Raw genomic sequence first — 25,698 nt, 5'->3', positions numbered from 1 at the left:
GTGCCCCTGAAATAGACAGTATTAAGACAAAGTTTTCCAACCCTAGTCTCAGTGTATTCAAGTATTAAGACTTCTTCAGATACAGTCGATTAATCCATTCAAATGAAAACTTAATGCAAATCTTTTTAAGAAAAATATATGTTGGACTATTTTTCAGTGCATTGTAGAGCCTCCCAATTTCATCTTGGTATCATTAGTTCATCCGTTTATTTGATAAGCCATATAATAATAACTGACAAAAAATGGATCTTCCTTAATTTCTGACTCACATACATAAATATAAGATTTTTCAAAATTAACTTCATGTCTGGAATTTTTTTTAAATTCTGGAAGATGAAAGTCTTGCAAAATCAGTCAGAGAAATAAATAGGCAAATTAACTAATAGGTTTAGCCACATTGTCATATCTCCAGAATGGAAAGTAAGTTTTATTAGTAAATAAAGCCAAATTATTTGTCAGCGTTGCAATAACTTCTTATCTTCATATGGTCACATGATTGAAAATATTGTTAGGAACAAAACTATTAGAGGTTCCATAGGTCTGTTATATTAATAATTGAATACTAACACCAATTTTCCTGTGTCTATGAAAAAATATTTTATTTATTTATTTATTATTCCCAACTCTCATAATCATACATCAAACAAAAAAATTATTTCAGGTAAGAAATATATAAAACCTTTAAAAATATTTATCTCAGTGATAAGCAAATCTTTAATGATATATGATTGTAAATTTAAATGATTCAAGTTATTTCTATATCATGTAATCAAATAAAAGTATTTTGGCTTCCTATTCTACAGAATATGCAAGAATCAAAGTCAAATTTCTGAAAATTCCCTTATGACATCTCTTTAAGAATCCACACATTTTCTGATATTAAAATTTGATTTAAACGACCCTTGTTTCAGTGAGATTTAGCAAAGGCAGTGTGTTGAAATATAATTCTTGTATGTATGTATGTATGTATGTATGTATGTATGTATGTATGTATGTATTTATGTATGTATTTATGTATGTATGTTTTCGTAGATTTTCATGGGTGTAGGTATGCTGGTCATGTTGTATTCGGGTCTTTTCCCATGTAAGATTGAGATTGTCTTTGCAATGTTTCGGCGAGGTCTCACTCGCCATCTTCATGCTGGTGTTTTAGGCTTTGTGTTTGTGTGAGTGAAGCGTGGTCAGAGTTGCTGTCTTTCTATAAATCTTGATGGGAGGGTGGAGTGCTGGCTTTGTTTCAGTAAGTGGATTGATTGGCTGTGTGAGTGTATCATGATTGGAAGATTGGTGCTGATTGGTGCTGACTGTGTGTCCATTGCTGTTTTGTGTTGTAACGGCCTGGATGGTGAGTGGGGCTCGTTTGTTAACTAGGGCTGGTTTTCAGATGTCTGGTAGGCGGGAGGTATCGTCACATTTATTCATGTTGTGGGGGTGTCTCTCTATTTTGATAGCTTCCATAATTATTCTCTTGTTGAAGTGTTCAGTTTTGGATATTAATTTAGTTCCTTCAAAATTAATTTCATGTCCTGTAGCTTTAAGGAGCTGGAAAAGGGAGAAAGTTTTTTTCTTTTTTTCTTACTGTGTTCTTGTATTTTGTGATGCGTGCATTTATTGTCCTGTTAGTTTGTCCTATGTATGTTGCAGGACAGATTTTATATATATATATATAGTTTTATTGTAAGAAGGCAACTTTTTGCCTTTAATAATTAACTGGGGAAAGGCAATTGTCTTTCAGTCTCTTAGAAGATGTTGTAAACAAGAGAATGGATGGAGCATGAAATAGTTGTATTGAAAGGACTGGGGTCTTTTGAACAATGCTCTGAAAGTTTTCCATTATGTTTCTCTTTCCCCTGTCTCCAGTTATTTACCCCCCTCTCATCTCTGTGGAATTTTCCCACTTTCCCCCTTCTTTCCTAATACAATCTCCCTTCCCAAAATTTAGTCTTTGTTTTCTTCCTTTTCTCCTTTTCTTTTTTGTGGTCCCTACTAAAAATAGATGCAGAATGTGTGGGGATGTGTGTTACTGTGTAAAAGATTATTTGGTTATGTCAGAAGAACTACACAATCAATTTATTTTATAATGCATTACAGTATTTTATTTATTCATTTACTTGTTTATTTCATCATATTTTTATAACCACCCATCTCACAAGATAGGATTCTGGGTGATGTACAATAAAAACAAAATATAAAGTAAATAATATTAAAAAGAATTCTACTATTAAAAATATCAGAGGAGAAGATGGTTTTTTGTTATAGACAATGTAGCCACCTCACTAATCTACTATTTCCTGGAGATCCCAAAGTCTGTTGACACAACCATCACTCACTCAAATGTACGCAAGAAAATGTCCCAGAACAGTATGAGATGGAGTTAGTAAACAGATGTTGACAAGACAGACAAAATTGGGCATTGCAGTGGATTTAGTCTGTGATTATACTTTATATACCTATGCTTTCTTTTGAAGTACATGGCACTGTTTGGCTTTAGGATATTTATGTTCTACTTTTTTTTAAAAGTATTATGTAACCTAAAAAGAGACAGATAGCACATCATTTGTATTGTCCTGAAAAGTGATATTCTGTTTTTTACAAATGGATTTTGAACATCACCATTAGAGTTTATAGGGGTCATTATTAATTTATCCATGTATTTCATTGGATCTGGAGACCACCCGATTCCCAATTGGTCTGTGAGGCTTATAGGAAGAAACAATACTATAAATAAAATAAACATAAACTGACATAAAAAACTGACAGGTGCTTGGCAATCACTCAAATCCAGGCCTGAGACAAAGCTGGATTTTCAAAGACTTTTGGAACAACTGGAGAGTGGGAGTCATACAGAACTTGTGTGGGAGTGGGGGGGAGAAATGGAATGATGTTATAGAGAATAGGTTGACAACAGAGAAGGCATACTTCCTAGATGCCAGTAGATCATATTGTCCATCATAGATTGTGCCCACTTTCTCTGATATCACTGGATAGGCAGAAACTACTGGGAACCAGCATTTCCTCAAATAACCAGGCCTTGTGCCAGGCATGATTTTGCAGGTGACCTTAAAAGAAATCAGAAATCAACTGGCAACCAAAGTGGCTCACAAAATAATGAGAGAACTGCTTTGTGAGCTACATTGACACATAAACATAGCATAGCATACCCATCACAGCTTATACCATTGCAGTTGAGATAGTCCCAAGTGGCAAGGTACTACACTCCATCCAAAACCCAAAGATGGAAATCTACAGATCTAAAGAGGCCCCAAACAACCACATATGGTCTTTTCAGAATTCAGCCCGATCTGTTCTGCACACAACCTGCAGGCAATGAGTCAGCCCAGGGTTAAGATGTACAGCTGGATACCACCCACATATTGATGATACTAGATCCTGAATTAACAAATGACCTCACCCAGTGATAGCTGTTAGACAAAAAGAATAAGAATGGCAAGCCCTGATGGAGACAGTGTTGCAGGAGAAGGTTTTAAAAAATCCTCGCTTTTTAATATTTGGGATTTTTAAAATGTCTCCAATGTGAAACCTTTGGAAGCTTTTCATATCCTTTTTTCATCTGATTTTTGGAAATATCACATTGAACTATTATGTTGCCACCTTACAAACATTTTTTGCCACTGCAATCAGGGTGGGCTCTGAAGACATCTAAAAATATGCCGTGCAGGAGACCTATGACCGAGAGTAAATTAAATTAAAGTTTTTTAACACTATAATTTTAAAACTTTCCTAAGCCTCCATGAGACTTGTATAGAAGTTAGCAGTGCTTTCTTGATGTTAACATTCTAGTATTAATCCATCATTAGTAAATTGATATTCAATTTACATAAATTATGGATACAAGACTTGTCAAGACCCAAGTTTCTTTTCTGTCACACACTCTCATTAGCCAACAGACTGGTTTCGGTTTTCTTTTGTGCAGATGAAGCTGGAGTTAGGTCAGGGAGATGTTTCAAGGCTTTTGCCTCTTAGTTTAGAGAAATGTCTTTGTCAATCACACAAAACTAAAGTAGCTGTCTTCCAAAGGTGTTCTATTTTAAGCCATCACTCTTACAAACTTAATAGCATCAATATAAATCAGGATGCATTTTAAAGTATCTTGGGGATTCTTTCAGTGGCTAAGCTTCCTGGAAAGAATATTTTATAGGTTCCACACCACTCTCTGATTCTCACACCAAATGGCAAAGCCAGGTCTTTATGCCCAGAAGGGCATCATGGTCCGGCTAGTCTGATTTTAGTGCTGCTGGATAATGTTGTGTTAAAATTGCAATGGTAGCAAACAGAACTTAGCACTTATTAAGAAATACCATAGCATACCAATGGTTTTGTTTTATTTTATTTCATTGAGGTTGTCCTGACAAAGCCATTAAGAGTTTTGCAAACTGCACACAACTGTATATCCAATTCCCTGTTAAGATGGAGTCTGTTCTGTTCTTGACCAATATTTCTGTGCACTTTTCATCTAACATATTAGCTTAAATTAATCTAATATGTGATGTCCCTCTTTACTTCCTGAGATAGCTTTCTAGCATCATGGTTAAAATGTAAAATTATGTAGACTTTCCACTCAATATTGCATTAGGATCTGAAAGACTCTCTAGAAGTGAAAAGGTGGGTATCTGATATAGGCTCAAATTCTAACTCCAAAATGCATTGTTATATAACAAGATTTTTTTCAGCTGTTCCCTATATCATTAACATCCGATGTTCAGTTTTCACTCTAGCTAAGTATTACATGTTGACATAAGCATTATTGAATGAAAAGTTTGGGTATATTCAGTTTCTGTTCCCTTGGCAAAATTGAATTAATTGACCATATTCTTTTGCATTGTGCCTTCTGTTCATTCTGGCATAAGGCTATAACTCTGCCATTTTTGTTCAACTAATGAAGAGATACAAAAGATTCTGTTTTCTTCCTTCTAGCAACCAAATTAACAATGTTATCTAAAAATGTTGTATAATTCTTTGTAATTGCAATTTTGTATCCATATTGTTATTGCATTGTGTTATTAATTTGCATTAATTTTACTGTTGTGCATTCAACTTTATTGCCCCAAATGTAATTTTTAGTAAATTCTATTTTATATAATTTTATGGATTATAGTCAGTCTGTAACTAAACTCAACTACCACTAATGCAAAATATAATACAATCATATATAACATATGTAGCATCATTTATTTAGATTTAGTTCACAAAAATAAATCAGTATCCATTTGATTTATCAAAAAATTTAATTTTCTATGTAAATTAAATCCCAGAATTCCATTTTATTCATACTTCTTTTTTATCAGATATAATTCTTAGGATGACAGTTCTAATCTCAATGCACCCAACTTCTGCTAGTTTTTATAGAAGGCAAATTATTTTGTTTCTCTCTGCTCCCAAGTGTTGATTTAAACTCTCACACAAAGTATGTTTAATACTTTGATTCAGATGTTTGCTTGTAATCAACAATTTGTTTTCTTTTCCTTAACTTGTTTTGAAGATAACAGAAGAATAGTTTTGATTTTTTTTCAGAGTTAACTTAGGGAGAAGAAAAAACAGAGTTGTCTAGGAGGGATTAAAACTATATAAAAATCATAAGTGAGTGCATAAAATCCACTCACATTAGGTACTTTTGATATCATGTAGACAGATGTAGGATTAGGGCATGAATTGAAGTTCAAAAAACAAATTCAGAGGAAAGAGAAGGAAATACCTTGTCAGTCAAAGAATAATAAATGTTTGGAATAGCCTACTGGGCAAGGTTGTTGAGGAAAAGGCAGTGGGTTTGTTCAAGAAGCAATTAGATGTTATCCTGGGGGAAATGCTATATTACACGAGACAGGTATCAGTATGGTGAATAGAGCCTTTTCTTCTTCCTAATATTTCCTATGTTCTTTTACTACAGCATGTGTTTCTAAGGATCTATAGGCTCAGTGCACCATATCAAAATGAAAAATCAGCCCCAGTGACTGTTTTATACTAAACTGGGCTAAGAGGATGAATAAAAGACAGTGTCACTGTCAGCATGTTGAACTGCATGGCAAACTACGATGAATTTTTTTCTTTTGCTGGGTTCTTATAATCTGAGGAAAAGAATGGGCAGGTTTCTTCATTTTATTTTTAAATGTGCAAAGATTTAAATATCACCATCCTGGAACTGTGTTATTTTTATCTCAATCTTGACATAACGGTGACATTGCAAAGGTAGAAGATGTTCCTTGCTCTGTAAGGCACTGTAAAGACTTCAGGATAAAATATTCTTGATAAATGAAAGACTAGGCCATGGCTGAACATATCTTTAAATGGAAGCCTACCCCAAGCATAAAAGGCAATGAAGGAAAGATATGTGAGATTGTTTGAGGTAAATGGATTCTATCAGACAAGTTTCCTTTTCTACATAGAAAAATGGCCAAGAAATCAATGAAAAAGAACTTTTCTTACAGGTATTTGCCCTGGAATCTCCACAAATAGAACCTTAGTGACTCCTAAAAGCCAAAGAAGCTAAGGCAAAAGAGTCATTGGCAAAGAAGAGAAGCCATTGTTACAGAAGTGTGGAGCTCAATTAATGGAAGCCATTTGCAAATTTTGTTAAAACAGGCAAGAAGAGTTTTTATAACATACACACAGAACATTTTTGCTGCCTTGAACAAAGAACAAAGTTTTTGCTTCCAATCCCAAGTTCACCTGTAAAATTTAGATTAAATGTTGAGAATTGACACATAAATATAATATTGTTCAAAAATCAGAGAATGTTCATTAATGGTTTCCTCATAAAAAAAGAAAACTTATTGACTATGGTGCCACTAGGATAGGTCAAAGGTTATCTGTCTTTCAATATTTTCTATAAATTATTTGGACGAAGAGCTGGAGAGATTATTTTTTTTAAATTGGATGCAATAGCTGAAAGTAAAAAACAAAATTAAGGGTGATCTTGATAAGTTAGAGAAATGGGCTGAAGGTATCAAAATTAAATTTAACAGAGTGACAGGCAAATATCTGAGTTATGAAACAAATATAAAATGCACAAGCATAGGATAACAGAAAAACAGACCTGGAAGAAGTTTTCTTAAGTAATGGTTTTCCTTTCCTGATTTTCATTCTGTATCCTGTTGTTTTTTAAGTCCAGCATAGCATTATTTCATTATTTTTCCAGTCTACTAATATAGAACAGTTCATTCCATCTCCAAAACGTTATTTGATCAGTTTAAGTGCTGGAGAAAACTTGAATGGCTGGAAAAACATTCAATAATGCACTACAAGACTTACTTTAAAATGAAAGCAAGGAAAGATAGGAAAAGAAAAAATAGTAATTGCTGCCAGCAACCTGTTTTAAATCAGCAACCTTCACTTTATAAAGAATGTCCTTTGATAATAGTCTATTACAGCATTCCTAGTTAGATTATTTCTAAAAGGTATTATAAATGAACAGGGTAGTGAGAAAATAATTTACATTATGTGCATTTTGATGCTTTGATTTTTGTATAGAGAAATCACATTTTATTTTACATGTGCTTATATACGCACATATAAAAGTATATATGTCAAGCAGTGGTGGGTTCCAGATTCCGTTCCAACCAGTATGGTTGGAACAGCCCCGGAGTTACCCACATGCAGGCGTGCGGTCTAGTGTCAAATGACGCTTTCGCAAGCCTCCGCGATGCTCCAGCTGCTCCATGGAGCGATGCACAGGTGCCGTATACGCCGTGCGCAGAAACATCAACAGCATAAAGCACTGGTAAGGAGCATAGGCGAGCAGGTGGGCCCTCCGGAGCACCATCCCAGAACGGAATCCAGTGCTCCGGGCAGGATCTGGTATGCCCCACATTGCAACAGAAATGTGGGCAAGGAAATTGTCCAATAGGAAGACATGATACCCTACCAAGATTGGATATCTTGAAATGCTATTGGTAAAGTATCTCAATCCAGAGACGATTTATTTAAAGCCGGAACTGGCATTAGCACAGTTCCAGACCAGCCTAAACAGTAACTGCAGATATGCAAAGAGACAAAAAAAAAAGCCAACGAACAAATATGTGCACAAGATTTCCCAGCTTTCCATAATTCCTTTCTTCCAAGAACTGATCTAGCCACGTATAAACATTTAACTTTATATTCTGTTCAGCCAATATTTATCAATCTTCTTCTCTGACTACTCCCAATTATTTCTATAGAACATCCCTCCAAAGGAGTTGTCCTGTTTCTTAACACAAATAAACACAAATAAATTCTATGCTTATAATCATCAAATTTTGTGAGTTCTGCACAGTCATTCTTCATATCTTTGGTAGAGCAGCAGAAACAGAGAGGCATAGGCAAAGGTTAAGACACTTCATATTTGTTCTTTTCTTCCACACAACCTAAATCAGTACCACATCCTTTTAAATAAAACAAGTTATGTCATTCATATCAATGATAATTGTTTCTTAAGCATCAGATTATTTTTAATACTGGCATACATAGTAAAACTGCAACTCAGTAGATGAATTTGCCTTGCTTTAGAGCAAAATCAACAAAAGTATTTTCAAAGGTATTTTTCAAATATGTTTTGATAAAAATCATCTTCCAATTCTTCCATTGTTGTTTAACAAGGTCTTTTTCTCTCACACACAAATGAAAAAAGATATCTAAGAGAAGATAGATCAATAGATAGATAATTGATAGATAAATAGATAGTTGATAGATGATTGATAGATAGATGATTGATAGATAGATGTGTGTGTGTGTGTGTGTGTGTGTGTGTGTGTGTGTGTGTGAGAGAGAGAGAGAGAGAGAGAGAGAGAGAGAGAGAGAGAGAGAGAGAGAGAGAGAGAGAGAGAGAGAGGAGACAGATGATGATAGAGTTTATATCAAATCACTTTGCTCTTTGCAGAGGGCTATTCTGATGCCATAATTGAGCATATAAACTTCATGCCTCAGTTCAGGCTTTGTAAAAAAAATCAGTTTTCCAAGTTAATACATTCACTTAAAAATGGAAACAGCTAATCTCCAGGTAACATAGAGGCATGCCCTGCATATATCCTCATATACTTTGTACCTTAAATAATAAGAGCAATTTAAAGAGCAGGCATTCCATTAAGTGTTTTGTCCTGTTGGGAATCTCTCTATCTAGCAGGAGACTAGGTCTTAGATATGGAGATGTCCTGTAGAGAAGCAAAACTCTGAAAGAACATTCCTAATGATGTTCCCGCATTGCTCCTGCTGTGGAAATGCTACCCTTCATCTCATTATCGTTTGGAGCCACAAAAGTATCACGATGAGCTCAGAGAAATGAACGTGAACTAGAGTGAGGAGGCTGTGAAATGGCTGCAAGCCTGATGAAATCCTTACTAACCCTACAGGTATCTCTGAGATCTTTTTAGTCCACCTGGATGGGATGCTTGACAAAAGTTTTGAGAATACTTACCATAGAGAAGGGCAAAAGAAATAACAGGATTACCTATTTTCCAAAATCTTGAGGCAACAGAACTGTGTGTCTTAAGTGTTTACCTTTGCTCCATTGAAATTACAAATATACAGGTGAAACTCGAAAAATTAGAATATCATGCAAAAATTCATTTATTTCAGTAATGCAACTTAAAAGGTGAAACTAATACATGAGATAGACTCATTGCATGCAAAGCAAGATAGTTCAAGATGTGATTTGTCGTAATTGTGATGATTATGGCTTACAGCTCATGAAAACCCAAAATCCACAATTTCAGAAAATTAAAATATTACAAGCAAACAATAAAACAAGGATTGTACATAGAACAATATCGGACCTCTGAAAAGTATAAGCATGCATATGTACTCAGTACTTGGTTTGGGCCTCTTTTGCAGCAATTACTGCCTCAATGCAGTGTGGCATGAAAGCTATCAGCCTGTGGCACTGCTGAAGGACCAGGATGCTTTAATAGTGGCCTTCAGCTCTTCTGCATTGTTCGGTCTCATGTCCCTCATCTTTCTCTTGGCAATGCCCCATAGATTCTTTATGGGGTTCAGGTCAGGCGAGTTTGCTGGCCAATCAAGCACAGTAATCCCACAGTCATTGAACCAGGTTTTGGTGTTTTTGGCAGTGTGGGCAGGTGCCAAGTCCTGCTGGAAAATGAAGTCAGCATCCCATAAAGCTCGTCTGCAGAAGGAAGCATGAAGTGCTCCAAAATCTCCTAGTAGATGGCTGAGTTGACCCTGAACTTAATGAAGCACAGTGGACCAAAACCAGCAGATGACAGGGCTCCCCAAATCAACACAGACTGTGGAAACTTTACACTGGACTTCAAGCATCTTTTAGTGTGTGCCTCTCAATTCTTCCTCCATACTCTGGGTCCTTGGTTTCCAAATGAGATGCAAAAGTTGCTCTCATCAGAAAAGAGGATTTTGGACCACTGAGCAACAGACCAGGTCTGTTTTTCTTTAGCCCAGGTAAGACGCTTCTGACATTGTTTGTTGTTCAGGAGCAGTTTGACAAGAGGAATACGACATTTGAAGCCCATGTCCAGGATCCGTCTGTGTGTGGTGGCTCTTGATGCACTGACTCCAGCCTCAGTCCACTCCTTGTGAAAGTCCCCAACACTTTTGAATGACCTTTTCCTGACAATCCTCTCCAGGCTGCGGCCATCCCTGCTGCTTGTGCACCTTTTTATTCCATACTTTCCCCTATTCTATTAATGTGCTTTGATACAGCACTTTGGGGACATCCAACTTCTTTTGCAATTACCTTTTGAGGTTTTCCCTCCTTATGGAGGGTGTCAATGACGGTTTTCTGCACAGCTGTCAGGTCAGCAGTCTTTCCCATGATTGTGATTCATACTGAACCAGACTGAGAGACCATTTAAAGGCTCAGGAACCGTTTGCAGGTGTTATGGCTTAATTAGCTGATTAGAGGGGGACCCTTTGAGCCTAGAATATTGCACCTTTTCACAATATTCTAATTTTCTGAGATTGTGGACTTGGGGTTTTCATCAGCCATAATCATCACAATTATGACAAATCATGGCTTGAACTCTCTTGCTTTGCATGTAATGAGTCTATCTTATATATCAGTTTCACCTTTTAAGTTGCATTACTGAAATAAATGAATTTTTGCACGATATTCTAATTTTTCACCTGTATAATTCTTTACTCCATTTTCAACATTTGTTTGCACTGTTTTGGCAAGGGAGGCACTGCATATAAGGTGCATGTATATTTTATATAACTTAAACCAAAGGAGTTTGATCCAGTCTCTAAAAATCCAGAGCACCAAGTAGTCATAGCAAAGTGGTAGCAAAAATTCTATTAGCTTCTGACTATGTCAGACCAGATCAGTAACCTTACTATGCTTCTTCTGTTTGTAAATCCCAAAGCAAATTATGTCCAAAAATGTAATACAGCTTGTTTTAAAATGTAATCCTTGCTCATAATTTTGTTGATCTAGACTACTTACATTCTCCATTTCGGGGGAAACTTTATTCATTTCATTACATAACTCAACAGAATACATCTATTAAAAGTAATCTCTCTGTTGTATTGTTACAACCTACTTCCCTTAAATTTCATCTCCTGTTCTTCATCATAAACTCCATCAATTTCAGCTGTTATTGTTTTAAGGAACTCTACCTTTCATCCCAAATGGGAATGAACTGGTATCTGGAACTTTTTGCACTATTTTGTTTCAATTTCATTTAGGACTCTCTTAGCTCCTTATTCACTTCTACTTCAGACTATTTGGTAATACTGCTCTTCTAAGCATTTGATCATGCAATTACTATAGCTGGATAACTGCATCACTGTGCAAGGCAGTGATAGTCAACACTGTCAATGCCAATTCCATTGCTAGACACTCAACCCATAGCCATAGTTGTAGAGTGTTATTTGTGATAATGTACTAAATTATATAAACCACTGCTTTACTTTACTGTGGCATATGTAAAATTTCATATTTATATGCTAAAACTATATACTATAAATTAGTATTAAGTTTAGCTACTAAGTTCTGTGCTGTGCAAATGAAAAGAGAATTCTCTTCGTTGCATGGCTAAGTTTACAAGGATACATAAAATCATTTCTGCTGCATTATTTAGCATTATGGCTGATGTGAGAATTTAAGTTTAAAGCAACTAGCTGCTTATTTTATGTATTCATTGATTAATCAATAAAAACATTCCTTGCTGGAAGTTGCTTAAGGTTATTTTCCTACATGTTTTAACAACATGATGGCAACCCCTACACACACTGTAAAGGAGGATGTTAATCCTTTTATCTAAACCTGCCCACTTATATTTTAAGAGAGGTGATAATGTTTACACATAGGGACATTCTTAATAGGAAATAAAAAGCAGCATCGCCTATCCTAATAATGAAAACAAATCACCCCTAAACAACTAGCAAGATATATTTTTCTCTACAGCATTTTTTCATTTAACAAAAAAACTAATCCATCGGTGGAGACTACAACCTTTTGAATCTAGAGGTAGGAAAATTAGCAGAAGAAATGAGGGCAAAATCCTCTCTACAAAAAAAAAAGATAGATAGATAGAAGTTTGTTTTTTCTTTACAGGAAGAACTCAACTCAAAGCTAAGTCTGTTCAAGGACCCGGATTTCATAATAGCCTTTGCTCATTGTTCCTCATTATCAGAGCAAGCTGCATTCAGACTAAGGCAGATCTTGTTCCTAAATTTATGTCTCTGTGTGTGACCGCTACAAAATGTGTTTTGTATGCTTTTTCCTGGAAGCTTAATATAGTGACACTGGTGACACAGCTTGGACTCTTCCTTTCATGTATATTACCAACTCAAACTGCAACCTGCTGGCAGATTTTTCTTAAACTCTAAAATGAGGGTCTAACCTTCTCTTCTTTTTCTTCTTCTTCTCTGTTACCTATAATCTTGATTTGACTCACACAAAAGTGACACAGTGGGAAATCCACTCAAGTAGACTTTGACAACTAACAATGGAAGCCTACCTACATGGAAGCTGACTGGTGTTTTATAGAGAGGAAATGTATTAAAGTTTAAAGATGTCATCTATGTTAACTGATCTGTGTTGTTAAAGGAAATCTGCATATACATACATATACAGTTTCAGTAGAATGCAAAAAACAAATTAACCAACCAATTTGTTTAGAAGGAGCAAGGCTGCAAAGGGTTAGGGCAATGCTTAAGTACTACTATGCCTGGACAATAATAGTGCTAGAAATTATAAATAATATAGATATTGTATAAAATAAAGATTAATGAAAGAGAAGTGGAAGACAAGTTGTATCTTACTTTTTCTTGTATTGTGAGTTATACTTTTACTGTTCTTGAAGCCTTCTAACCAATAACAACATCTTATATGTTTAATCTTGTAAGTTAACCCTGAAATCTGATCATTTTATTATTATGTTTTCTTTACAATAGTTATCAACACCCCTTGCTGCTGCATACTATTAATCAGTTCAACAAAACAGTGCAATCAATGAATCAAATATTTGTTTAAATCTATTATAATAGTCCTGTTGTTCTCAGATATTAAAACTAGGAGAGCACTGAAGTAAACAGAAGCTCCGACACTCAATTAATGCAGCAACAAAAACAGCTTTTGTCTCACTAGCTCCTGCCATTGTCAGTAGATTATATTGAAAAAAAATCATCAGCCATTTTGGTGTTGATTGGCCAGTCAGCTCTGCATGTTAATTTTCCAGGAAAAGAAAGTTGGATGTAGGCTGTCTGCTGATTTTGTCACAATTCCTGGGCAATTTAACAAACCATTAATGGGCAAAGCCCTAAGTTAGAGTTGGAAGAAATTCAGAGAGAAATCCTGAAGGCATCAGATAGCTCAAGCCACAAATTCAAAAGGTAAATAGCACTTGAGCAGGTTCCTTATGGTAATCTGCAAAATATGTTTTTCAGGGTTATTTCTGAATAACAGGGAGTATTCCTACAGCAGACGTGATGAAGTGACATATGCTCTCACATATCACCAACCCAAACCAAGAGGGAGGAAGATAACATCTTCCTTTTCCCTTCCTCTCCTAGAGGTGCTCTAAAGTGGTCGAGAATATGCATGAAGTGGTTTGGGATTATATATTATATTATTAAACCTTGGGGCTTAAAATTTATAAATTGATATGTAGTACCAAGCTTGCAAACGTCTATATTTTCCATTATTGCCTTATTTTACTTTCTTAGAGTATTTATAATTCTTTTTAAGTGGTTCTCACTGAAAAAGTAATAAACGTCTTTTACTTCTGTAATGAACTTTGTCTCATGACTTTTTCTATGCATAAGATGAACGATACCATACATATAGGAAAGTAGAAAGCGAAGTCATCAGGTCCTACAGGAAGCTCTGCCTGGAAGCATATTGTCTACTGTGTGATTTATACATAGGAGACCATAGTCCGCACTAATCTGCTCAAAGTAGGGACTAAGAAGAGATACATTGTTAGACCTAAATTTGATGTCATTATCAGATAACTAACTGCTAAGAGTCTTCATCTGGGATTACTAAATATATTCATACATATAAAATAGAAATACTGGAAGGGTCCAATAGCATAATAAAATAAGTCATGGTGTTCTCTCTAGAGCCACTTTATTCTGCTTGATCAAATATATCAAATCAAATATATATATTTCATATTTCTAATTTATCTTTCTACAATCTAAATCTTATCACTTTTTTTTGCTATATTCCAGATTCTTCTTTTCCTACCATACTTTGAAATGGTGCTAACAATTATTTCATTATTGCAGATGATTTGGGACATCTTACCTTATACTAATGTCAGAAATGGTAGGTACAGTTTGTTTTGTTCCTTTGCAACTATTTGCCTTAGGTCCTCCATTGCTTCTGTTTCTTTTCTTCTTCTGAAGAAAAGGTCTCTAACAAAATTATCAGCATCATATACTTTCTATCTCCTTATCCAAGATTTCTTTGATTCATATGTACATAATGTCTTTCATTCTTCATATTGTTTCACATATAACTAATGAAATGATCGTTATTAAAGGACAGTTTTTCCAAATTCCCTGAAGATTGTTTCATTTCATCCATTAAAACAGTAATAATAAACAAATAAACAAATAAATCATTTTCTTGATGTTTTGAGGGTTCCTTTTTCAGAATTTTTTCACTTGCACCATTTTATTGTGGTGCCCACACCATTTCTGTAATTGTAAAAAAAGGTAGAGATTCCTAACAGACAATGATGGATTAGTTCTTGGATTCATAATTCCTCTTCTATTATTTAATTCCCCAAATGTGGTGGTAGTTTGAGAATGCACATTGGTAATAATTCATTTTTATAAATTACTATTTATAAAAAATAGAAAGAAGGGGAAGAAAAGAAACAGATTTCCAGAATTTCAAAATGCTCAAGCTGTTTAGCATCCCTTGCTCAATTGTCTTCTTGTAATGTCATAATAGGACTATTCCCATGTTGCCGTCAATGAAAGAAGCGGTGATTTGCAATGAAATCTTTAATCACATGTTCATGAGATCAGCTCAGGCAGATTAGTGTGCAAAAGAAGTATCCCTAGAGAAGCATACTTTAGGCATTAACTACAAGAAGGATTGTGATTGCTTTTTCCAATGTTTTTTTCTCCTCTACAGAATCAGTCTTGTTATAAAGGAATACAAGAACATTTTTTAAAAATAAAAACCTGTTTTCACATTGATTGACTACATGCTGATTATGGTCTCTTCTTCTCTGAACTGGGAAGCTGACAAATTTGTACTATTCTCACATTTTGATAGTTTTTAAAATTCTATATGCAGGTGTTTGAAACGTGCATGAAGGATCAGAACTGAGGTATAACATGTCATCGCTGAGCAAAAGATAAATAATGAGAAATTCTGAAAATATTGAAGCCTGTACTCCCTATCAAGCTTCCAGCAGTGAATTACTGGATTATTCATGTTTACAAAAGAAGAAAACAAAACCACTAATGAGAAAAGAGCTATAAAATATTGAAGCTGATTCATTGATTATGTGCCATCAAGTCATTGTTGACTCTTGGCCACCACATAAATAGATCTGCCCCTTTGATAATAAAGGCTTAAGTAGTATATATTAAAAATCCCATAAAAGCAACCTAAAACTATTTGCAAATACTGCACTTCTTTTTTGCCATACATTTCTCAACCTAAAAATGCATTTTGGGCAAGAAATTACATTCCAACAAATGTTTGGACAAGACATCTTCAGCTCTTTGTCAGATGTTATTCTTCAGGTTCCTCTGCTCTGTACCCTAATAGAATGGATTTCCCAGGAGTCAACTAAGAATGTAGTTGCCATCCTCTATACATGCTCTGGGCTGTGGAAAAAAGGCTGGCAAAGTAAGAATCATGTTGATATGAAGCCATAAGCAAATATCCCACCATAAGGAATCAAATTGCCAAGAATTTAGAACTTAATTGAGAACTGATTCTGAATAGACCAAACGGAGTAGCCTGCTGCCCGCTAGGTATTTTGAATATAAACTTCCATGTTACCAAAATGTCCTGTCCCATCTGTGCTGTAGTGTAGCTTTTGGAAATCTTTATATTTAATTGAATGGAGCCAGTGAAAGGCATCACCATAGTATTAGATCCAAAAGTCTATTTCTTTAATAGGAAAAGAGCTAGCGATGTTAGCCACCCAAGTTCTCTGCATGCAGGGAGTTAGCAATGTTGCCTCACTACAAATCTTTAAAACTTCTGCAAAACCTAAATAAACTATTAGAAAGTCTGAACTTCAACTTTCAGCACTTTTGGGGATTTGAAGGAATACAGGTAGCCCTCGACTTAGTACAGTTCATTTAGTGACCACTCAAAGTTACAACAGCACTGAAAAAAGTGACTTAAAACCATTTTTCACACTTACAACTGTTGCAGCATCTGTCAACTAATAAAGCATTTACAAATACAATAGCAGAGTTGGAAGGGACCTTGAAGGCCTTCTAGTCCAACCCTCTGCCTAGGCAGGAAACCCTATACAATTCCAGACAAATGCCTATCCAACATCTTCTTAAAGACTTCCAGTGTTGGGGCATTCACAACTTCTGGAGGCAAGCCGTTTCACTGATTAATTGTTCTAACTGTCAGGAAATTTCTCCTCAGTTCTAAGTTGCTTCTTTCCTTGATTAGTTACCACCCATTGCTTCTTGTTCTACCCTCAGGTGCCTTGGAAAATAGTATGACTCCCTCTTCTTTGTGGCATCCCCTGAGACACCCGAACACTGCTATCATATCCCCGTAGTCCTTCTTTTCATTAAACTAGACATACCCAGTTCCTGCAACCATTCTTCATATATTTTAGTCTCCAGTCCCCTAATCATCTTTGTTGCTCTTCTCTGCACTGTTTCTAAAGACTCCACATCTTTTCTACATCATGGCGACCAAAACTGAATGCAGTATTCCAAGTGTGGCCTTATCAAGGCATTATAAAGTGGTATTAATACTTCACATAATCTTGTTTCTATCCCTCTGTTTATATAGCCTAGAACTTTGTTGGCTTTTTTTGGCAGCTGCTGGCTCATATTTAAATGGTTTTTCACTAGGACTCCAAGATCCCTCTCACAGTTACTACTATTGAGCAAGGTACCACCTATACTGTACCTGTGCATTTCATTTTTCTTGCCTAAATTTCCAAGTCTGTTATCGAGGTGACATTGAAGGAAAGGGGGGAGAGCATTCCATGCATGCCTTCGGCTACAGTTGGATTTCAGATTACTACAGCAGGCTTGTGAGGCGTGGAATTTTACAATCTGCTGCAGCACCTTGTTGGTGAATGTGATTTATGACACAGACCGAGGGGACGTGAGAAACAGGGGTAAAATTCAGCCATAATTTAACTGAGGTAAAATCTGACTCCACGCGAGTATTGCCGAAATGTTGTTCCTAATAAATGACTGGATTTGTTTTGAAACTTGGCTCAATGCTCATAAGTTAATTAGGGCATCTTTCGGAAACCTGACAGCATCCTGATGGTCATGTGATCAAAATTCAGACACTTTGAAACTGATCCATATTTATGACAATTACAATGTTCTGGGAACATGTGACCATCTTTTGCAACAAGGTAACAAAGCAAAGTCAATGGGGAGACCAGATTCATTTAACAACCAGGTTACTGGTTAAGAACTGCAGTGCTTTGCTTAACAACTGCAGCAGAAAAAGTTATAAAATGGGGTAAAACTCACTTAACAAAAGTCTTACTTAGCAACAGAAATTTTGGGCTCATAATTGGGCTTACAATGGTTGTAAGTCAACTCCCTATACTCAAACTGTTTCTGGTTTTAGTTCTTCTGAATCATAAAAATAATTCCTCACATTCTTTACAATGCGTCTTTGTGTGTGTGTTGTTGAGTGTATACTGTATGTAAAATAGAAAGGCTCATGTTACAACCATAATTTCATTAACTTATGGAAGAACTGTTTATTCAAGGCATAAGCAAGAAATTGAATTCTTACAGTTGATTAATTGCACACAAGGAAAAGATAAACTAGAGAAGAAATCGTTTCTTTGAACAAATTCTTCTACAAAGTGTAACATTTGCATGTGGGCTAAAAAGTGCTCGGAATAAACCAAACTTTGCTTATTTTAGTTCATATTCAATGACCTATGAATAGAAAAAAAAACTGGCCTCACTAATAATGAGACAGAAATGAGATCACTGCTGTTGAGGGCTCGGTTTGTCAGGGATGCTTGCAACAAGACATGCATTTATCTGCCTTTCTATAACCCTTTTCAAGCACTCTGGTAGAAAAGCTAAATTGAACAGCCAGTTTAGGAGGAACTTGGAACCTGCTCCAACCTTCGTAAGCCCTCTGGGAAAAGACAAATTATTGTTGGCAGGCCTGCCTGGCTCCAAAAGTTGATCCAGCACCCCCACCCTCCTCACTCATGCAGCAGCAGCAGCAACAACAACAAAAAGGCTAAGAATGTTGTTATAATTAAATACCAGAGGGCTGATTGGCTGGAGGTGGTCCCGAAGCTGTGCAAAGGCAGCACAAAACAACGGCTGCTATTCATTGAGAGCAGCAGCAGAGAGGCTCAGAAGCTGTGTGTTTCCACTCCAAATTTAGTCCCCACCTACCTAAAAATGCCAACTCACTATGTTTTCAAACGACCACCTGCTTGGCTCTTTTGTAGTTGACATTTTTGAAAGTGACAAGAAACACACAGCTGGGAATCAAGAGGAAAACAGTTACCTTGTCACAGAAGATCATGAAGGGTTCTGGAGAAATCTGGCAATTGGTAGCAATAAATGGGCTTGTTTGCAAATATGATTGCAATATTTTCTCCAATCTTTCTTCCTCTCTCGCCCTGTAGAATATATGAAAAAGGATGGCGGCCAAGCAAGGCGTAGCGTTCACAAAGCTGCACATTGTAAGTATTCCACAAATATGAATGGTCTCTCTACATTACTCCACACAAGAGAGTGTGTATTTAAGTTCGGATTGCTCAGGCATACATGGAGGATCTCAAGCATCATTATTGACTTTGCTGTAGAACTGTGAAGAGTATTGGGGCTTTACTGCAAAGAAAAGTTGGCCTTGCTCCACATGAACAAATCTAAAGAATTTACTAGTCCAAGATCCTAAATATATTAGAGAAGAATTTTAACAAGTTAAGGTTCAAGAGTAATTAAGCAATAAAGTTTGAAACACACACATATACACTGTGTTTTCCACATGCTCTCTATTTTAATTGTATTTGATTGCATGTTTATTTACATGTACCAGGTATTTATTTATCTATTACATTTATGCCAGAGGTGGTATTCAGCAGATTCTGACCAGTTCTGGAGAACCAGCAGCAAAAATATTGAGTAGTTCAGAGAACCGGTAAATACCACCTCTGACTGGTCCCAACCCCATCTATTCTCTGCCTCCCGAGTCCCAGCTGATCAGGAAGGAAAGGGGATTTTGCAGTAACCTCCCCCTGAAATGGGGAGAGAATGGAGATTTTATAGCATCCGTCCCCTGCCATACCCACCAAGCCACGCCCACCAAGCCACACCACACCCACCAAGCCATGCCGACAGAACTGGTAGTAAAAATCTGAATCCCACCACTGATTTACGCATACTGTTGTGGAAGACTTACAGAACAATATCCAAGCCATTTTATAGAATTCAACCATCAAAATAGTTTGGAGATCTTTTATTAAGCATGAAGTCAGAGAAGACCAAGTACGGAAAGTCATTGACTGCAGGTGGGGGGAATGTGTTTATCTGTGTACCTTTGAATCAGTATTGACTTCTGACAATTGCCTGAACAAGTCCTGGTATTTTTCCTGGCAAAATTTCAGAAGTGGTTTGCCATCAGCTGCTCCTTCTTAGCGATGGGGAAAAGGTCACCCAGTTAGGTTTGAACCTAAAGTAGAACTAGAACTTACAGAATCCTGGCTTCTAGCATGTTACCAAAACAGTAAGAATATAGTATGGGGAATTAATGTTTTGACAAAAAATATGAGTGAATACCATACAGAATGTAGAGAATGGTCTTTTAATGTTATTGCAGAAACAAGGACAAAAAAAATCTTGTTATAATAGGTCATTTGTAAATTTATGTTTGGTATGTCAACCAAAGCCAGTTAGTAATCCAGCAGTGGCCCACCGAGTAACTACAAAGGAGAAAATACATGTTTTTTGAGGGAAAATCCCCCAACTTTTTCAGTACACCAAAGCTTTATTAAAGGATGATATAATATTTCTGCAGCATTATTTATTTTTCATGTTTTAAAATTTTAAACTTTCTGACTTACTTGGGTCACTCTGAGTGAAGAGGAATTGTCTTGGGCCGCACATAAAATATATAATATAGTTAATGTATATAAATCACATAATACTATTAAAAGTTTATGCATTTGTTGGGCTGCATTATTAGCTATTCAGGACTACATACGGCTTGCAAGTCACAGATACAACATGCCTGATTTAGGCCATAGTAGACATTCTGAAACTGTTGCATGCCAATATAAGAATACATTTTATTTACACCAGAAAGGTCAATGAAAATGCATGAAAAGGTTCCATTTTTAAAAGAAGCCAAATTAAACTACAGTTAGGCATGATATATGCCTTTCTATGGAATCAAACAAACTAGGTGCTCAGTTTGTAGTAATGGTTCTGGGAAGTCATGCTGTAAAGTACCTATAATAAACAGCATTAAAGATGGAAGACAGACAGAAGAACATTGATCAGATGTGCAGGCAATCTCAAACTGTCGATACATTTATGTTGCATTATATTTGTTTCTAAAAAATAAACAGTGCCTAAATGTATATTAAAAAGCAACAATCCAGTATTGATCTAAAAGTGGGAGCTATGCTGTGGGACCAACTTTAGGATAAGAGCTAAAACTCACAGTAAAAATAAATAAGAAATAGAACATTATATTTAGTCACAGTAAAAAAAAATTAGAATACTGAAAGTTTTGTTATATATTTTGAAAAGGAAACACCGAGAGAAAATGAGGGTAATTAGAACCAGTGAATGAACCTGGAATATTTATATATTTATTTTGTATGTTTAAATCTTAAATACTTCCCAAGAGTTCAGTATGTATATGGGAATGTCTTTTCCTTTTATCTCAATAGAAGGCCTGTCAGGTTGGATTAAGAATATATTATTCTGCTTTTCTGTAAAATAGAAGTTGGTAGGTGGGTATGCAAAGCTAAAATGTGTGCTTTTTGGACTAATTATTTCTATTCCTTTTGTTACTTTTTCAACAGTATTTTTTTAATAATGTCCCATAGAGATATATTTTTTTCCTTATTTCTTTTGCTAAAATAACCAAATTTATGCTGTTTTTATTCATTGTAGCCAAATTTTCTCAGGCCAGGTCTGAAACACTTCTTCCATAAATTCATCTATACCAGGGGTCTGCAACCTTAAAAGTCCAGTTCCCCCACCTTAGAATCTCCTCCTAGCACGGCATCCTTTTTCCTCTACCTGTCCTAACCAAAAGCCCTATCAATTGTGGAACCAACTGGCAACAGGGAGCTGCAGCAGAGGGAGAAAGAGCCACATGCAGCTCCAGAGCTGCAGGTTGCTGAGACCGCTGGTCTATGTTAATTTCTACCATCATCTTCACATTGGTTTCACCAGCAGCACATTATCTTACTTTCAAAAGTCTCCCTAGTTTATTTTCTCACTATATTAACCGAATAAGAATTGGAAGGGACCCTAGAGGTCTTCTAGGCCCTGCTCAAGCAGGAAACCATAAAATTTCTGAGAAATATTATAGGCAGGCCATTTATAAACTTGAACCAAAAGGAAGCAGACTGAAAAAGATTTTGCCATAATAATATATCATTTATTTATATTTAGAAATTAAACTCTGTGTTTAAGATTTGCAGCAAGAACTTTTTTCTAGAGACATGAAAGTTTCTGTTTATGTTCTTCCTGAAGTGGATGCATTGTCCAAACCATTATTTTCATTACTGTCTTTATCTTCAGTACTTCCTCTGAGAAAATATTTTGTAGAATGAGACATTGGGCTGGAAAAGTGGTGGAAAAATTCTCTGATGTGCCTGATGCCCATCTCTGAGGGAAATTTTTTCAAGCCACTATCTGAAGGAGGATTGCAGAACTGATTCTGTAAATTGCATTTCATTTATCAAATGTAGAGACCACCCATCTTACTCTTCCATTTTTGCTGCCCTCCACAATTCTTTGCAGTTTCATAGAAGAACTTTAATGAACTTCAAAACCTAACAGCAAAGTAAAAATTATCTCCCCAAAGACACATAGAAGTGCATAATCATGTGTTGAGTTTTCTGAGAGGCATCTGCCAAAATCTATATTAGGCATCTAAAGTATTGAAATGCTTAGTCCTTGCCAATTCACTCAATTTCTTTCCTACTAAGAATAAGAACATTTTTTTTTCTTTTTCACATAAAGTTAACTATTTGGAGTTAAGGCGTAGACAAAGAAGACTATTTTGAACCTAAAGCTCAGATACTTTGCCAACCAAGTGACAAGAGAAGACTCATTGGAAAATACCCTTGAAGGCAAAAGAAGACCGAAAATGAGATGGTTAGTGTCATAGATATAATGAACATGAATTTGAACAAACTCTGGAAGACAGGGGACTCTGATATGGTATAGTCCATGGGGCCATGAAGAATGGGACATGGCATAATGACTGAACAAACAAATCTTTTGGGGGGAGGGCCAATGTCTGGAATCTATTAGTAGTGAAATAATGAATTATCATTATTTTCAGTAACTGGGAGTCCTACCAACCTATTCCATTTAATTAAAATTATCCTATTTATTGTAAATCATTTAATATAATAGGCCATATTAAATTTAAACCCTATACTTGGGAGCAAAGACTATGTAAGAAAAAAAATACCCATATTAAATTTACTCATTCACCTGAGTAAAATAAAAGTCTGGTATTTTAGGCTGCCTTCTTTATTAAATCCAGTGTTCCTTTTCATTTAAGGACTAAGATAAGCAGCTCAAAATAAGATACAATTACAATTCATTTCTATATGTTTTGATTTTGAATGCTGTCCTCTTTCAACTTCAAGTTCACAGATGTCCACAGGTGGAATTATTTTTCCTTTTCATATAAAGTTGGGTTTTTTCTGTAACAGTTACCTCACACTTAGTAATCACTTTTGCTTGGGCCACAATGTCCAATTTAAAATGTTCCTGCAATATAATATTTCACTTTTCAAAAGTAGTAATTTGGTGGATGATTTTACCAGATAGACAATGGTTAGAGAATGGCCCTAATCTTTGGGCAGAACAAAATAATTATTTCAGGTGGTAAACTGGGAGAATGACAGGTAAGGCAAAGTCCTGACTCACTGTTTTCTTGATCAGAATACCATTTTGGAAGACAGAAGTAAGTGGATTGATATGAAGCTACTGAAGCAAAAGTTGTAGCCACTAACATGTCATTCTGAGATTCCTCTAGGCAAAACATTATGACTTGCCATGCTTAAGAACAATTTGGAAGAAACCTTTTGGACCTTGTGGAAGTGAGAGTCCATCACTTCTCTGCTCTTCATTAAAACAGCCTGACTTTGAAATAACATGTGAGCCTGAAAAAAGATGCCTTTGTTTTAACGTGTCTCTCAAACTACTCACAACTTTTATACTAATATGGATCCCTTGGAGCAACTACGGACTAAATCGCACATCAAAATTACTATGTTTTTCTGTTATGTTCTATTATTCTTAAGACCGAGAAATATTGAAAGAATGCCCACAAATATTGAAAGAATGTATCAAGGCTTATACTCTTCAAGAGTGCAGGAATGGCTTCTGGGTGAGTAGCAGAACTGCATTCAAGACGGCGATGCTCAGGATTTCAAAGGCAGACCCTGACCAGCTTCAGTAATTTATAGCCTCCTCATATATTCTTTCAATTTTGGAAAAAGGATCCTCTGAATTTTTTCTCATCATCACATTGTACTTCATTATTCATTGTATTAAAAACCAAGAGGTGAAAATGGGTATGTTGGTAAAAAGAAATTGCATTTTAATGCAAGAACATTCTGTTTCAGTCTTCCAGCTTGTACTTTACCATTTGTTTTCACTTCAAATATATTTCTGATTGTTCCTGCCAGTACATTTTTTAAAGAATTTTATTGTCAGAGCCACCCAAACAATAAGTTCACTTAATGCAAAAGAAAAATTTGCTTGTTATTACAATTGACAGCAGAAAAAAGATATCAATGCACATTATTACTTTTAGTGTCTACTTTGGACTTAAGCTGTACATGTTCTTAGATTTAAGAATGGACCGATGCCATTTTTGGAACAAGATTTCCTTCTCAAAAGACCCCACATGTTATTATGAAATGAAATTGTTGGATAAAACCAAATTATCACAATAAAAGTATGGGTATCATAAAAAGCCAGAAATAATCTTCATCACTTATTTGTTGAATTTCTGTCTCAAATGCATTTTTATTACATAAAAGTAAATATGGAACCTTTAATGGCCTGATGGCAATTTGCCTTGCGTAGTCAACATTAATGCCTATATTTTGATTTAAGAAATATAGTTGTTTGGTTTTCTTGTATAATATATTGGTGTTCTAATCAGTACCTTTGATCAATTTGCTATTAATAAAAATAAACATTTTATAAGATCGTAATGCTATGGAATGGGGATTTACTGCCCCCATTGATGAATAAAATTCTTGTAAATACAGTGATCGATATCGTACCTTGAGCTAAAAAGCTGATCTTTAGTTTGGTTTGGTTTGGTTTATTAGATTTATATGCTGGCCCTCTCCCAAGGACTTAGGGCGGCGTACAACATTAAAAAAAAGACATATTACAAAAGTTAAAAAGAATTAAATAGAATATCCCAAACAAACCCAATTAGGATTAACAATAACATTTTTAAAAAATCGATTAAAATTTAACAATGATCAATAATTTATTTTGTTTTGTTCAGGCCAGGCTGGCTTGCTGGAAAAGCCAACTTTTTAGGGCGCATCGGAAGGACCGGAGGTCGGGGATTATACGAAGCTCCAGGGGCAGCTCATTCCAGAGGGAAGGCGCTCCCACAAAGAATGCTCTCCCCGTGGGGGTCGCTAGCTGACACTGTCTGGCCAATGGCACCCTGAGGAAGCCAACTTTGTGAGTTCGCACTGGATGGTGGGAGGCTACCAGTGGCAGTAGGTGGTCTCGCAGGTATCCTGGGCCTAAGCCATGGAGCACTTTAAAGGTCATAATTAGTACCTTGAATCACACCTGGAAGACAACCGGCAACCAGTGCAGGCCGCCTAAAAG

The 25,698-nt window shown here is 35.8% G+C and overlaps 1 long non-coding RNA gene across 2 annotated transcripts in view; it reads left to right on the top strand.

The window, feature by feature from the left end:
• The window catches only part of LOC106544078 (uncharacterized), a 43,115-nt gene extending 18,399 nt beyond the window's left edge, over positions 1-24,716 (top strand). The window contains exons 2-4 of one of the 2 annotated variants that reach the window (XR_015697966.1): positions 19,260-19,316; positions 22,837-22,971; positions 23,857-24,716. This is a non-coding gene — a long non-coding RNA (uncharacterized LOC106544078). Of the gene's footprint in view, positions 1-19,259; positions 19,317-22,836 lie in introns of both variants that reach the window. The other variant, XR_001313200.2, reaches the window with a different exon arrangement.
• Positions 24,717-25,698: the final 982 nt, after the last annotated feature.

The sequence above is a fragment of the Thamnophis sirtalis genome, unplaced genomic scaffold, assembly GCF_051295495.1.
Source record: "Thamnophis sirtalis isolate CommonGarterSnake01/CBP01778 unplaced genomic scaffold, rThaSir2_p1.2 scaffold_11, whole genome shotgun sequence".
NCBI lineage: Eukaryota > Metazoa > Chordata > Lepidosauria > Squamata > Natricidae > Thamnophis > Thamnophis sirtalis.
Note: the sequence above shows the minus strand (reverse complement) of the source record. Positions and strands in the feature narration are given on the sequence as shown.